The sequence below is a fragment of the Garra rufa genome, chromosome 2 (assembly GCF_049309525.1).
Source record: "Garra rufa chromosome 2, GarRuf1.0, whole genome shotgun sequence".
Lineage (NCBI taxonomy): Eukaryota > Metazoa > Chordata > Actinopteri > Cypriniformes > Cyprinidae > Garra > Garra rufa.
Window position 1 is genome coordinate 71,186,958 of NC_133362.1, and position 14,179 is coordinate 71,201,136.

The following is a 14,179-nucleotide window of genomic DNA, read 5'->3' on the forward strand; positions in this document are numbered from 1 at the left end:
GTTTTCTTTTGCTTGCAGTTGTAATTGGTGGAGGTGATGAACTACATCATAAGCAGCAGCATCCGGTGACAGAGTGTTATCCTGCAGGATTTTGTCCATTGGACCTTGGAGCTTTCGTCCCAGCTGGAGCTCTGCTGGTGATAGTCCAATGGTTTCCTGTGTTGCGGAGTTTAACGCAAAACGGAATTCAGATAAATAGTGGTCCCATTTTTTATGATTGTCTTCTACATATGCAGTCATCATGTTTTTCAGGTTGCGGTTGACTCTTTCCGTGAGATTGGTTTGAGGATGGTACGCAGTGGTGAGTTTTGGTGTGATGTTCCAGTTTTCACATAATTCTTTGAAAACAGATTAAATGAATTGTACACCTCTATCCGAAATAAGAAAATCCGGTACACCCCAACGAGTTAGGATTTCTTTTCTGAAGATTTTGGCAATGGTGATAGCTGTAGCATTGCGCATAGGAAAAAGTTCAACCCAACGAGTGTAATAATCAATGAAGACAAGCAGGTACTCATTTTGATTATTGCTTTTTGGTAGGGGTCCCATGATGTCAACACCTAACATCTGGTTGGGCCGTGTTGTGATGGTTTGTTGAATTTTTCCGGCTGGTTTTTGGTTTTCATTTTTTGATTTTTGACAGGTGATGCAGGATTTTACATGATGCTTCACGTCCGTCCACATTCCTGGCCAGAAAGCCACGTCACGTAATCGTTTGTATGTTTTGAAGATTCCGCCATGGCCGCTAAGTGGGCTGGCATGGTAATGTTGAATAAACAGATTTCTGAGATTTTGAGGAATGTAGACTTTGTAATGTATTTGGTTGTTTGTTTGACATGTTTTCAGGTAGAGTTTGTCATTGATTACTTCATACTGTTTCTCCAGGTCCTGGTTTTCCGCAAGCGCTTGCAGTAATTTGGTTACTTCGGGGTCTCTTTGTTGTTCTTCCCAAATGTTTACAACTGTGCAAGGTAGGTCTATGTCTTTCTGACTTGTGTACAAGTTACACCTGGTGACTGGAGACATTCTGGAGAGTGCATCCGGTGCTACGTTGAGTTTTCCCTTTCGGTATTCAATAATGTAGTTGAATTTCTGTAATCTTAAGACCCATCTCAGTAGTCGACTGGTGGTTTTTGTAGAGTTCATAACCCATTGTAAGGCAGAGTGGTCGGTTACAACTATAAATTGTTTAAGCTCTAAATAGTGTTGCCATCTTTCTAGAGCCCAGACAACAGCTAAACATTCCTTCTCTGTTGCAGTGTAGTTGAGTTCTGTTCCTGTAAGTGTTCGACTTGCATAAGCAATCACAACTTCCTCTCCTAATTGGTTTCGCTGTGCAAGAATGGCACCTAGTCCAGAGTTGCTAGCGTCAGTGTAGACGATGAAGGGGATTTGAAAGTCAGGATGTCCAAGAATGGGTGATGAGGTAAGGTAGGCTTTAAGTTTCTCAAAGGCGTGTTGACATGTGGCTGTCCAGTAGAATTGATGTCCTTTCTTTTTCAGCGCATTGAGTGGTTCCGCAATACTTGAGAAATTTGGTACAAAACGATGATACCATCAAGCCAATCCAAGGAATCTCTGTACTTCCTTTAGGGTTGTTGGTACAGGATATGATTGGATGGCCTGGATCTTGCTGGGATCTGCTGTGATACCTTTGACATTTACAATGTGTCCAAGAAAACTAATTTCCCGTAAGCAGAATCTACTTTTTTTCAGATTGATGGTTAGTCCAGCAATTTGTAACTTGTGAAACACCGCTTGAAGGTCATGATAGTGTTGTGTGATGGAAGGTGAGTAGATTATGATGTCGTCAATGTACACGAAACAAAATTTTCCTTTCAGCTCTCCCAGGACTCTCTCCGTGCCGTGAGTCTCTGGAATGTGGCGGGGGCATTCTTAAGACCAAAAGGCATAACATTAAATTCATATATACCAGCAGGGGTGATGAATGCAGTTTTGTCCTTACTGGTGGAATTCATGGTGACTTGCCAGTATCCGCTGTTCAAATCAATTGTAGAGAACATCGCTGCTCCTGATAGTGACTGTAATATTTCTGTGATATTGGGTAGTGGATACGCATCAGTTTCTGTGACCAAGTTGAGCTTTCTGTAGTCAACACAGAATCTGAATTTTCCATCTTTTTTAGGAACCAGGACAACCGGTGAAGCCCAACTGGAATGTGAAGGTTCGATGATTCCTTGGCTCAGCATTTCTCCCAGTTGCTCTTCCATGGCAAGCTGTTTAACTGGTGATAGGCGATAGGGTTTCTGTTTGATGGGTACTTGACAGGTTGTATAAATGGTATGCTGTAAGATGTTGGTCCGTCCCAGAGTGAGTGTACATACTTGGGGTTTATTGGTAATAAGACAATGTAATGTCTGTTTTCCATCTGGTGATAACTGAGCCGAGTCCACAGCATTTCTGATTAATGTCAGATCATCAGGTGCTTGTAGTACCGGTAGAAGTGCAGGAGGGGGAACAGATGTCATCAGTGAGAACGTTGGTTTGGTGTATTTGGGTAATGAACCAACATTGGGTGGTGGCCTGCTTGCATCTCCTGGCTGGAATGGATATCCAACAGTGGGAGCATTTTTAAATGAATATTTTTGGTCAATGACATTGAGTTGTAATCCACTGAAGAATATGAAATCCAATCCTAAAACTATAGCATATGCTAGGGCATGCGTGGGAAGAACAGCAGTAGGTATAGTGAAAGTTTGTTCGTGAAGGTGTATTTCAAGGTTGGCCCATCCAAGTGGGACTTCAGCATTTCCGTTCGCTAGGTAGAGGGGTCCACGTGTCCAAGGTTGAAGTTCAGGGTGTACAGGGGCCAGACTTCTCCACAGAGACTCGTGAATCAGGGTGTAACTTGCTCCAGTATCAACTATAGCTTTACCTTGCCATGAGCCAAGGCTAAGGGGTACAATCAGTTGTTGGGGTATGCAGGTTAAATTTCCTGAAGAACTGGCCGCTGGGAAATTTGTGGTATTGTTTTGTTTGGTAATTGAATTTTTTGCAGGTATAGCCGAAACTGCATTACTGGACGGCTTATTTGGATAGTGGGTTCGTCGGTTTGCATGTGTCTGAGATGGCTGATGACTTGCTTGTGAAGACTGACTTGGTTGATTGGAGTTTGCATAGTGTGAACAGTTACCTGGGTGGTGAAATTCTTTACAGCGCCAACATTGGACAATGGGTGGGGTGAGTGGTGTTCTTTTGGGTGATACTGAACCGGTTTTGCTTGTAAGTTTGGTTTCACCTTGTTGTTGCTGTTCATGATCTCTTTCGAGTTGATGCCCAAGACGTACAATTTCATCCACAGTACTGACATGTCCACGGAGGTGACTGGCAAGATATGGCTTGATATTTTTGAGTATCATTTTAACTATGTCTTTTTCAACTAGGTCAGATTTCCATCTTTTACATAATGCACGGTAACTAAAAGCAAAGTCTCGAATGGGTTCCTTGTCTCCCTGTAACCGTTTCCTGACACGTTCTGCCAATTCATCCTCATAGTCTTCAGCAAGGAATGCAGTGAGGAAAGCAGCTTGGAAGTCTGTCCAACTGTGAACTGTGCTTCTGGCGACCTCCCACCAGTCACGGGCAGTGCCTGATAGAACAGTTCTAAAAGTAGCTAGAATGTCTTCATCTGTAAGTGGGTGTAAAGCAAGGAAATCTTGGCAACGGGTAACATAGAGTAATGGATCAGGATCATCACTTGGTCTTCCAAAAGTGGGAAATGTTATTCTGATGTGGTCAGTTTTTGCAACGGTTGCAGGTATGGGAGTTGACATAGGTTTGAGTACTGGAGTGGTTGTATCAGGAGTTATATTGATGGAAGTAGGGCCTTTTTCTTTCAAGTCAGCGATGTTTTTTTCCTGAATGTCAAATTTGGTCTCCATTTTCGTCTGTAGGTCACACAAATTTGCAGCAAGTTTGTCTGTGCGTATAATCACCTGATTATTTTCTTTCAGCATTTCTTCATGAGTGTCTTGGAAGCACTTATGAAGAGTGTGGATGTCCTGTTGCACTTCCAACTGTAATTGCCGAACAAGAAACTGCATTTGTGATGTTAAAGTACTTACCACTGTCTTTAATTCATCTGTAACAATCCGTTCAATGGCTTTAACGGTTTTCTCCCCCTCACTCTCAATCTGTTGTTTCTGTGCAGATACAGTGTTCGTTACAAGCTGCTTGACTTCCTCCAATTTAACAATCATAGCAGTATTCTCCTGTTTATGAGTAGATGTACTGGATCGTAACTCCTGGGTGAGTTCAGACACAGTTTTCTCATGCTTGTTCATGCACTCATGTATAGTTTTCCAGTTTTCCTTAACTTGCAAAGTTAACTGTCCCATTTCTCTGCTAGGTGTCGGGAGAGTTCCTGGTAGCTCATACTGACATGCTGACAAAGAATGGGAAGTGGAGGTCATGTCAAAGGATTGGGTTGGGGTACATAATTGCATAGGTATTGGTACTATATGTTGCTGTTCTGTTGAATGAATCTGGACTGGAAGGCTGCTATGCAATGGAGAAGATGCAAACTGCACATGAGGTCTAGGTAGTGTAGAATTACTGAAAACCGTTGGGGTATGGCAAAAAGTAGGAATACCTGTTTGAGGGGCTTGAGGTGGCCAAAGAGGAGTGGCTACTTCTGGTAGATCTGGTACCTCCAAGTCCAGAAGAGTGCTCTGTGGAGTACTGGATTCTGCCATTGTGGAACTGTGTATGGTATATTGTGAATGCACAGAAATATTAAACAAAAAATAATAAAATGTAGTATGTCAAAAGTATGTATGAATGTCAGTGTATTATTCATTAAGCAATTTTTACCAATTCAAAATTCACACTTCACAATTCATTTACACAGTGTAAAGCAATTACTTTCATTAATTACCTATGTACACTCAGATTAACTCCAAACAGTCATCAATAAATCACAGTGTCACCAGCCATGTCAACCACAAAATGTCCCAATACCAAAACACAGGTACAACCTAATGTACAAAATGAACACATTCAGTATAAAAAATGTTCAAACTTTTGGTTTCAAGTCCCTGTTCGGGCGCCAATCTGTGACGGTGGTCGCCATGCTCCAAAAAAAAAAAACTTAATTCTAACGGGATTCGAATCCCGGTCCTCCGCACTTCAGGCCCGTGTCCTTACCGCCAGCCTACTGATCCGCTTAGGAAAAAACAGTCTCTTAGTTTGCCAAGTCACGTAACAAAAATTATTTCACACAAAAAAAAAATTTAATGATAGAGTTCGGGCGCCAGACAGGCTTTTAATCCTGTCACATTTATGAACATGGTTTAAACCCGGTATAGTGTGAAAGTTCCATCCGTTATTCAAAACACACAAAAATTACGAGAACAAGTCCAAATGTTGATGTTGAAGTGCAAGGTAAACGTTTAATCCAAGTGATGGGGGGAAAAAGGAAAAAAAATATATATATGTGTGAAAAAACGGACATCAAGCGCGTTCAGTCCTCCAGAGACTGCGCCATAGATCCTGAAGATCCACGTCCACAACACATAAAATAAAAGGAAATAACACGTAAATACATGAATATACATAGTTAACATTATACACATACATTAAATATGCACATAAAACTATGACACTGTGGCAACGTATGTAAATGTGTGTGTGTGTGTGTGTGTGTGTGTGTGTGTGTGTGTGTGTGTGTGTGTGTGTGTGTGTGTGTGTGGCAAGAATAACCAGGCACTGACCCGAATCCGTAGAGAGGTGTACGTAGGGCTACCATGCCAACGAAAGCTTCACTCTTTTCGGTCCATTTCCAACTACAGCGAGTTTGTGATCGTTGCAAACACATCCAAAACCAAAGCTTCGTGTCGCAATGTTCTCCAAACTCCACACTGGTATATCAACAGCGTGCAAAACAACCACTCCGTCCCATGGCAGGTAGGCCACACAGGTACTCACTCTGCAATACACGAGTCTATGGCGCAGCACTTCCGGATGCGTCCGGCTCCCTTTTAATCACCTCTTGTCCTCTATTTCCGGTTCACGGGGTAGTTCCGATTAGAAAGTTTTCTGAGCATTTTATTTATTTTTATTAAAAAAAAACACTAGTGTGAAAAAGAAATACACTGTGGCAAATTCCTATACTGCCACAATGTCAAAACTTCTTCAGGGCCCCAAAACACCCTCAGACCCCTGAGGTAGTCTTTTATGTGAACCTTGTAAATACACCAAATCTATTTAAACCAATCTTCTTTTATGTCTCATTCTTTTAACCACTAGTCATCTCTCACTGTTAAATCTGACCCCATTTTAGTCTTGTAAATCGGCTGATAAGGCCGATTGTTACACTCGGATGGGAGACCGCCTGGGAATACCAGGTGCTGTAAGCTTTTGCCTTTTCTTCACTATTTATATAATATGCTGGCTTTTAGAAAGACGTGTTTTATCGCTCTATTTATTACAATCATTTAAATGTATTATAGAATTTTAAGTGTTTTACATGTTTTTTTAGGCCATTTTATTGAGGAGTTGCTAATTTTAGAGCTCACCTTTCCGTTCACCATCTGCAAACTTTGGAATACACTTTCTGTGGATTGTATATACACTGGTGGACACTCACATTGGACTTATCAACACACTGGGATTCTTGGACTGTTTTTAGGGTATGGACAAATGAACTGTATTCTTTTAACAGAGTTTACCTAGTTTTATCGTGTTGTTTTAAAGTCTTTTATGTGAACCTTGTAAATAAACCAAATCTATTTAAACCAATCTTCTTTTATGTCTCATTCTTTTAACCACTAGTCATCTCTCACAGTTAAATCTGACCCCATTTTAGTCTTGTAGCTCGGCTGGTAAGGCCGATTGTTGCACTTGGATGGGAGACTGCCTGGGAATACCAGGGGCCTCATTTATAAACCTTTCGGTAACACTTTCTATGAAGCCCGTATTTATAATACATTATAAGGGTATTCTTAAGTTATTATAATGAATGCATAATGCATTATAAAAAACCTTATAATATGTTATATCATCTCATGAGTATTCATAAGAACAGTTTTAATGTATTATAATTTGTACTTTTTTGTGGTTATAGCTTTTAAGAGAATGATTACCTCCTCATAGTTATAACGTATTATAAGTCTCATATCTTGCCATGTTTCTCATGTCACTTTACTTAAAGCATACAAAGACCACTTATAAGTAATTATAATAATATTTCCGAAAGAACCCTAAGATCAGGTATCAGTTTAGATAAATGTGTAATATGAACAGTTTGATGATTTTGATGGTACCCTTCAGACAGCTTTTGATAAGTAACTCTGCAACTGCATGTCAACTAGCAGTAATTATTATTATGCTGAATATATGCTAACACTAAATTTCGATGTTTCCCCAAAAGACAAACTATTATGTTATATTATAAGTAACTTTGCAAGTACATAAACATTCTACCTAGCCCAACCATAACCTAAGCCTACTAATACTCTAAGGAGTGTTAGTTGGCATGTAGTTAGAAAGTTTAAGCTTATAGTCAATAGACTTAGGGGACCATCAAAATAAAACGTAATATAATGTAAAAAATAAATGTAATATGATATAGTCCATTATAAATTAAGAAGATTTAATATGCCGTTCATTGTGTGTTATAAATGATCATAATCTTAAAAGTTATAACCTCAAATACTCAAGTATTATAATGTATTATAATTGTTGTTATGATTATTCATGAGATGGTATAACATATTATAAGGTTTCTTATAATGCATTATGCATTTATTATAATGCCTTAGAAATACCGTTATAATGTGTTATAAATAGGGGCTTCATAGAAAGTGTTACCAAACTTTCTTACGCACTGATTTGATCTTAGAGTGTTCGTACGATCAAATCTACGTCAAAGTACAGATTTATAAAACCCGTCTTTGACGTGGAAAAGTACTTATCTCCACGTCAGATTCCAGCTTTGCGTATGACCGTTTCCTTGTGGTAATGCCTGGTATTGCAGATAATTCAGCCTCACTATAATTTGATTTCTTGCGCTCCTTTTTACTTGCCATTGTCACAGAGTTTTTGCTTTAGGAATGAGCTCATTTTATATGTTGATTAATTAAGCAGGGGCGTTTCGACGGCGGAACATTCAGCTGCACACAATTCCACGATCATTTGTGATTTATAACCGAATGACTGGCGTACGCATGGATTTCGTGGTACGTTCGTTTCTCTGAATCGCTCTTACGATCAAATCAGAAAAGTTCTTAGATAAAACCAAGGATGGTTTCTACGCAAGTCTTTATAAATGAGGCCCCAGGTGCTGTAAGCTTTTGCCTTTTCTTCACCATTTATATAATATGCTGGCTTTTACGGAGGCTGATCTTTAAATAGGCCACGTTTTGGAGCAACCCTCGCTTATGGCCATACCGAGTTGAGAGCGCCCGATCTCGTCTGATCTCGGAAGCTAAGCAGCGTCGGGCCTGGTTAGTACTTGGATGGGAGACCGCCTGGGAATACCAGGTGCTGTAAGCTTTTGCCTTTTCTTCACTATTTATATAATATGCTGGCTTTTACGGAGGCTGATCTTTAAATAGCCCACTTTTTGGAGCAACCTTCGCTTATGGCCATACCCCCACCTGAGGCGCTAGAGAGCTACAGGAAGTGAGTTGGCTACAGTTGGGAGAGGAAGGCTCTCCCCTACTTTTGTTTGTTTGACTCTGTTTTTGTGTTAATTTATAGTTTGTTTCATAAGTGTTAGTCTTTTTTGTTAGTTAAAGTTTTCCTCCCAGCAGCCTGTGCTGTTTGGGAGGAATTTCTTAGTTTTGTTTTGTTTTGTTTCGTTTTTTTTACTTTGTTTAACAATGGACGGATCTACGGCAACAGACTTGGCAATGGCGGACGGACGACAGAGGGCGAGTGACATCGGACTGAGCAAACGACAACGAGATGGGAAAGAGTCAGAGAAGGATGCAAGGAAGGACAATGGGAAAAGAATTTATTTGAAAGAAGCAACAGTTACTGTGGAAATAGGTCAAGCTAAAGAGGTGAGGGCGATTGATATAATAAAAGCAGTGACGGAGCGGATTGGAGATGGAAGGATTCTGGCGGTGAGACCAAAACAGACGAAGGAATATGAGGTAACGCTTGAACGGGAAGAAGATGATGAATTGTTAACAGATGGATTGATTATCAAAGGGATTACCTGTGATGTCAAACGACTCCAAAATAGAGACTATGTTGTTTCGTTTATGCATCTGCCCGTTTATGTTGCTGACGAAGAAATTTTAGATAAATTGGAAGGTTGGGGAGTTTGTCCCCTTTCAAAAATAAAACGAAGACTCTATCCGGGCACAGACATCGAAGATGGGACAAGGTTTGTAAAAACCAGGTTCCCTAAGGAAGTAGCCTCCCTCCCATACAGCACCAGAATAGAGACAGCAGAGGGCCCACAGTATTTTAGGGTGATGCACAGTCATCAGATTAAAACCTGCAGGCTGTGCATGAGCCCCGAACATGTGGTGAAAGACTGTCCAGATTTTAAGTGTTTTAAATGTGAGGAGAGGGGGCACTTTGCGAGGGACTGCAATGCGGTAAGGTGCCCGGATTGCAGACAGTTTTTAAATAAATGTGAATGTTGGATTGGAAGTGAGGAAGAGGAGGAAGAGGAGGAGGAGGAAATTCAGCAAATAAACGTGCAGATGCATAGACGAGACAACAAACAGCGAGAGGAGGGAACAACAGATGCACAGGCAAATGAGATAATTATGAGAAAGGATGCAGAACAGCAGCAGAGCATAAAGGACAAACAGACGGTGCAACCTCAACAGAATGAAGGTGCCTGGACACAAATGGAAATTACAGACAGTGTACAAAGACTTATGGATGGGATGGAACAAGAACAAGGAAACAAGCATTCAACAGAGGAGAAAGGGGACAGCGATTTATGGACACAATCAGAACTGACTGAGAGCTTACATAATGTTTTGGACACAAGAGAAATCGGTGCACAAAAGAACAAGGAAGTAATGGAGGCAAAAGTAAATGATGAGGAATGGGAAAAAGAGAAACAAGGAACATCAACAAAAAGAAGAAGAACAATTAAGGTAAAACCCAATATAGAGACTGCTAGGAAAAAGGTATTAAAAGATGTGACTGAAAGTGCAAACAAGTTTGAAATTCTAAGGGATCTGGAAGAAATGGACTAAAATGATTGGTTTTAAATATTTCTTCACCTTTTTTATGTTTTTAAGAATTGTTACTTTTAATGCAAGAGGACTTTTAGATACAAAGAAATTCGAAAAAGTGAAAGAAATGTGCAAAGAGAATGATATGATTTTACTTCAAGAGACGAATTGGAAAGAAAGTGTTATGGCTGATATAAAAAGAAGATGGGATGGGAAGATTCTGTACAACAACGGAGTGAAAAAACAAGGCAGAGGGATTGCTTTTTTAATAAAAGGGAATAGTGGAATAAAATGTAAAACTATTTTCAAAGATGAAGAAGGAAAATGTATGATGGTGGAAATGGAGTATGAAGGAAAAATAATTTTATTGGCAAACATCCATGCACCAACAGAAGAAAATGAAAAGGGGAAATTTTTTAAGGTGTTAGGAGAATTTTTGAAAAAGTATAAAGAAGTAATTATGATGGGGGACTTTAATACAGTTTTTAGCAAGTTGGATATGGCGGAGGGTATGGTCTTTAAAACAGACAAAGGAAGGAGAGAGCTGAAAGGTTTGATGGAGAAATATGATATAGTGGATGTATGGAGGGAAAGAAATGAGAATACAAAAGAATATAGTAGAAGACAATTGGTGGGGAACTTTATGTGTAAAACGAGAATAGATTTGATTTTATGCACTAGAAATATGGAAGGTCTTATTGGTAATATTAAATTTAAAGAAACAAGCCTTAGTGACCATAAAATGATTTCTATGGGAATGGACTGGAACCAAATTAAAAGAGGGCCGGGAATATGGGTTTTAAATTCAGAAATTTTAAAGGTACAATATGTAATTTTTCAGCTTTGAAAATAGCAAAAATCACTATATCTCTGTTATATATATATTTTTTAGTTGTGTACTTACATTATCCCGACAGTTTCCACGAACTTTCAAATCCCGAGAAATTTATAGTTTAATTCGAAGACACGGGCCGTTTCTTTATTTCCGTTTTGTCGCCCATCTATGGCGTCATGTAACCTTTGACCCCTCTAGTTTCTCTAAGTTCTTGCGGAACCGCCAAATACAAAGGGGAACAGAAGCAAAGAAGAGATGAAGAAGAAAAAGTAGTAGCTAGTGTTGATCGATACTATTATATTTATATTAATATCGTTTATATTAGTATTTATACCTCAATCAATAACATAGTTATGGATCATGATTATGCTTTGCCTGCACGTTCTGTGAAGCGCAAACGTACGGGTGAAATAAATGACCAGTATGTCATTATGTCAGTATGTCGCAGTATGTAAGGATGTACTCACACTAGACGTTTTAAACCGTGCCCAAAGCCCGGTTCGTTTGACTTGTGTAAGTGCTATGTGCTTCGTTTAGCTGACCCTGTCCCGGCTGAAAGAGGTGGGTCAGAGAGCAGTTCGGTTGGGCTCGGGCACGGTACGCATAGTTTAAGCGCTAACCGCGTCGGAGCACAAAACAAATGTGACAAAATTCTGTGTCTACAAATGTATCCTATAATTACCAACACAACACTTTTCAAATAATTTAATTCAGTAAAGTATATTTAAGTTTATAATGGGTCTGGTTCTCTCCTTATTGATGAACGGGAATTGTAGTTTGCCAGTAAAGCTGCAAATTCTTTAACTAACGTTCATATTCTTTCACTCTCCGTAATAACTCACTGATACATACAAGTGAAAATCAATGAACGGCATAGATGAATTATTATTAATTATTAGGTAGGATATTAGAAAAAGAAATTTTCGCCGTTATCTCGTACGTAAGTGTGTTTCGGCCGGATTTTGAGTGCGCGGCCAGCGGGGGTAATTGCGCTCAGGCTCGGTTCAAGGCAATTGTGCCTAGTGTGAGTACATCCTAAGTGTAAAGTTAAGCAGTTCTCTGTTAGAGGACGAGTGCCTCTTCAAACACTATCTACAATAGCTTCTTCCAGTGATACTCAATAAGATTGGTAGGCAAAAAAGACAGTATCTCATCCGTGAACATGATTTGTGAAAACACATTTGCCATCGTTCTACGCTCCGTAATTGTGTCATCAAGCGTCGCCTCTGTTATTGTTTTTAAACAATGCGACCTCTAGCGGCGAAAAATTACATATTGTACTTTTAAGGGAGAAAAACTATGTTTTAGAAGTAAAAGAGATAATAGAAAAAGAAAAAGAAAATATGATGTATGCAGAAGACAAAAGAATTTGGTGGGAAAATGTCAAGTATTTAATCAAAAAGTTCACAATAAAATATTGTACATTGAAACAAAAAAGTAAAAGAAGAAAGGAGAGAGAGATAAGGAAAAGACTGAAGGAAGAGTTAGAGGGAAATGGGAATGACATACAAAAAAATCTAAGAATTAGAAGGAGCGTTGAAAGAAATAGAAGAGGAAAAATACAAAGGTGCAAAGTTAAGAAGTAAAGCAAAATATACAGTTGAAGGAGAAAAATGCACAAAGTTCTTCTTTGACTTAGAGAAAACTAGAGGGAGGGCAGGAATTATTAAAGGAATAAAGGGAAAGAATGGGGATATTGTAACTACAAGTGAAGAAATATTAAAAGAAATAAAAGTGTATTTTGAAGAGTTGTTCAGTGCAGAGGGGGTCAAAGAAGAAGAGAAATTAGAATTATTGGAACTAATAAAAACTACTGTAAATGGAACAGAAAAAAAAGAGTGTGATGAAGAAATAAAAGTGGAAGAAATAAAAAGGGCAATTGGTGAATTAAATAGGAATAAAAGTCCAGGTATCGATGGTCTGGGGAATGAGTTTTATATGGTTTTTAAAGATTTTTTATCTGATACTTTAAAAGAGATATATGATGAGATTTTTAGAAAAGGGGAACTAAATCAGAGAATGGGAACGGGATTAATGAAGATAATATATAAAAAAAGAGGAGAAAAAACTGAATTAAAGAATTATAGGCCTATTACAATGCTAAATACGGATCTTAAGATTTTATCAAAAATTTTAGCAAATAGGTTGAAAGAAGTAATGCCAGGTTTAATCAAAACAAATCAAGTATATGGAGTAAAGGGCAGAGACATAGCTGATATAACATTCAGTATAAAAGATGGTTTAAGATACATTAAAGAAAAAGGGAAAGATGGGTTTTTAATTAGTTTAGACTTTGAAAAGGCTTTCGATAGAGTAGAACATGGTTTTTTATTTGACGTTTTAAAAAGGTTTGGTTTAGGAGATAATTTTATTAAATGGATAAAGATTTTATATAAAGGGGTGATAACGAAAGTAAAATGTAACGGATTTTTAACACCATGCTTTATAATTACACGTTCGATAAGGCAAGGATGCCCATTGTCGGCGCTTCTATACTGTCTAGTGGCTGAGCCTTTGGGCCTTGCAGTAATGCAGGATGACAGAATAAAGGGAATAGAAATAGAGGGGGAAAAAATAAAATTTTTTAATATGCAGATGACACAACACTGATGGTCAGAGGAGTAGGAGATGTTAAAAGGGTAATGAAAATTGTACAAACATTTTGTTTAGCATCAGGAGCGAAAGTAAATGAGGACAAAACAACGTATATGAGATTGGGAAAGGTGGGAGAGCTAACAGAGCATTTTAATTTTAAGGAAACAAAGGAAACAAAAATTTTGGGGGTTCTAATGGGGAAGGATGAGAGGAAGGCAGAAGAAACTATGTGGGAGAATATTTTAGGAGAGATTGAAAGGAGACTTATTTTTTGGAGAAGAATGGGTTTAACTACAAAAGGGAAGGTTTTAGTTTTGAATGTTTTAATGGTTTCAAAGTTGTGGTATGTCTTATATACATCTTCAATGCCGATGTGGATGGAAGGAAGGCTGAAAAAATGTTTTTTAGGTTTTTTATGGGAAGGAAAGCCATCAAGAATTGCTTTTAACACTCTATTAGGACAAGTGGATAAAGGAGGTTTAGGAGTAATGGATGTAGAACAAAGAAAAAACAGTTTAAAGTGCCCCTATTATGCCATTTCAAATATGATATTTCATGTAGTGTGTCATGTAGCTGTATGTGA

General features: G+C 38.7%; 1 protein-coding gene and 1 non-coding gene across 2 annotated transcripts in view; both read left to right on the plus strand.

Annotated features, from left to right (window-relative positions):
- LOC141326076 (uncharacterized) overlaps positions 1-14,179 on the plus strand; it is a 214,985-nt gene that overhangs the window by 33,188 nt on the left and 167,618 nt on the right. The window lies entirely within an intron of this gene.
- LOC141326763 (5S ribosomal RNA) lies at positions 8,396-8,514 on the plus strand. Its single transcript, XR_012354113.1, has one exon. It is a non-coding gene; the product is annotated as a 5S ribosomal RNA (ribosomal RNA).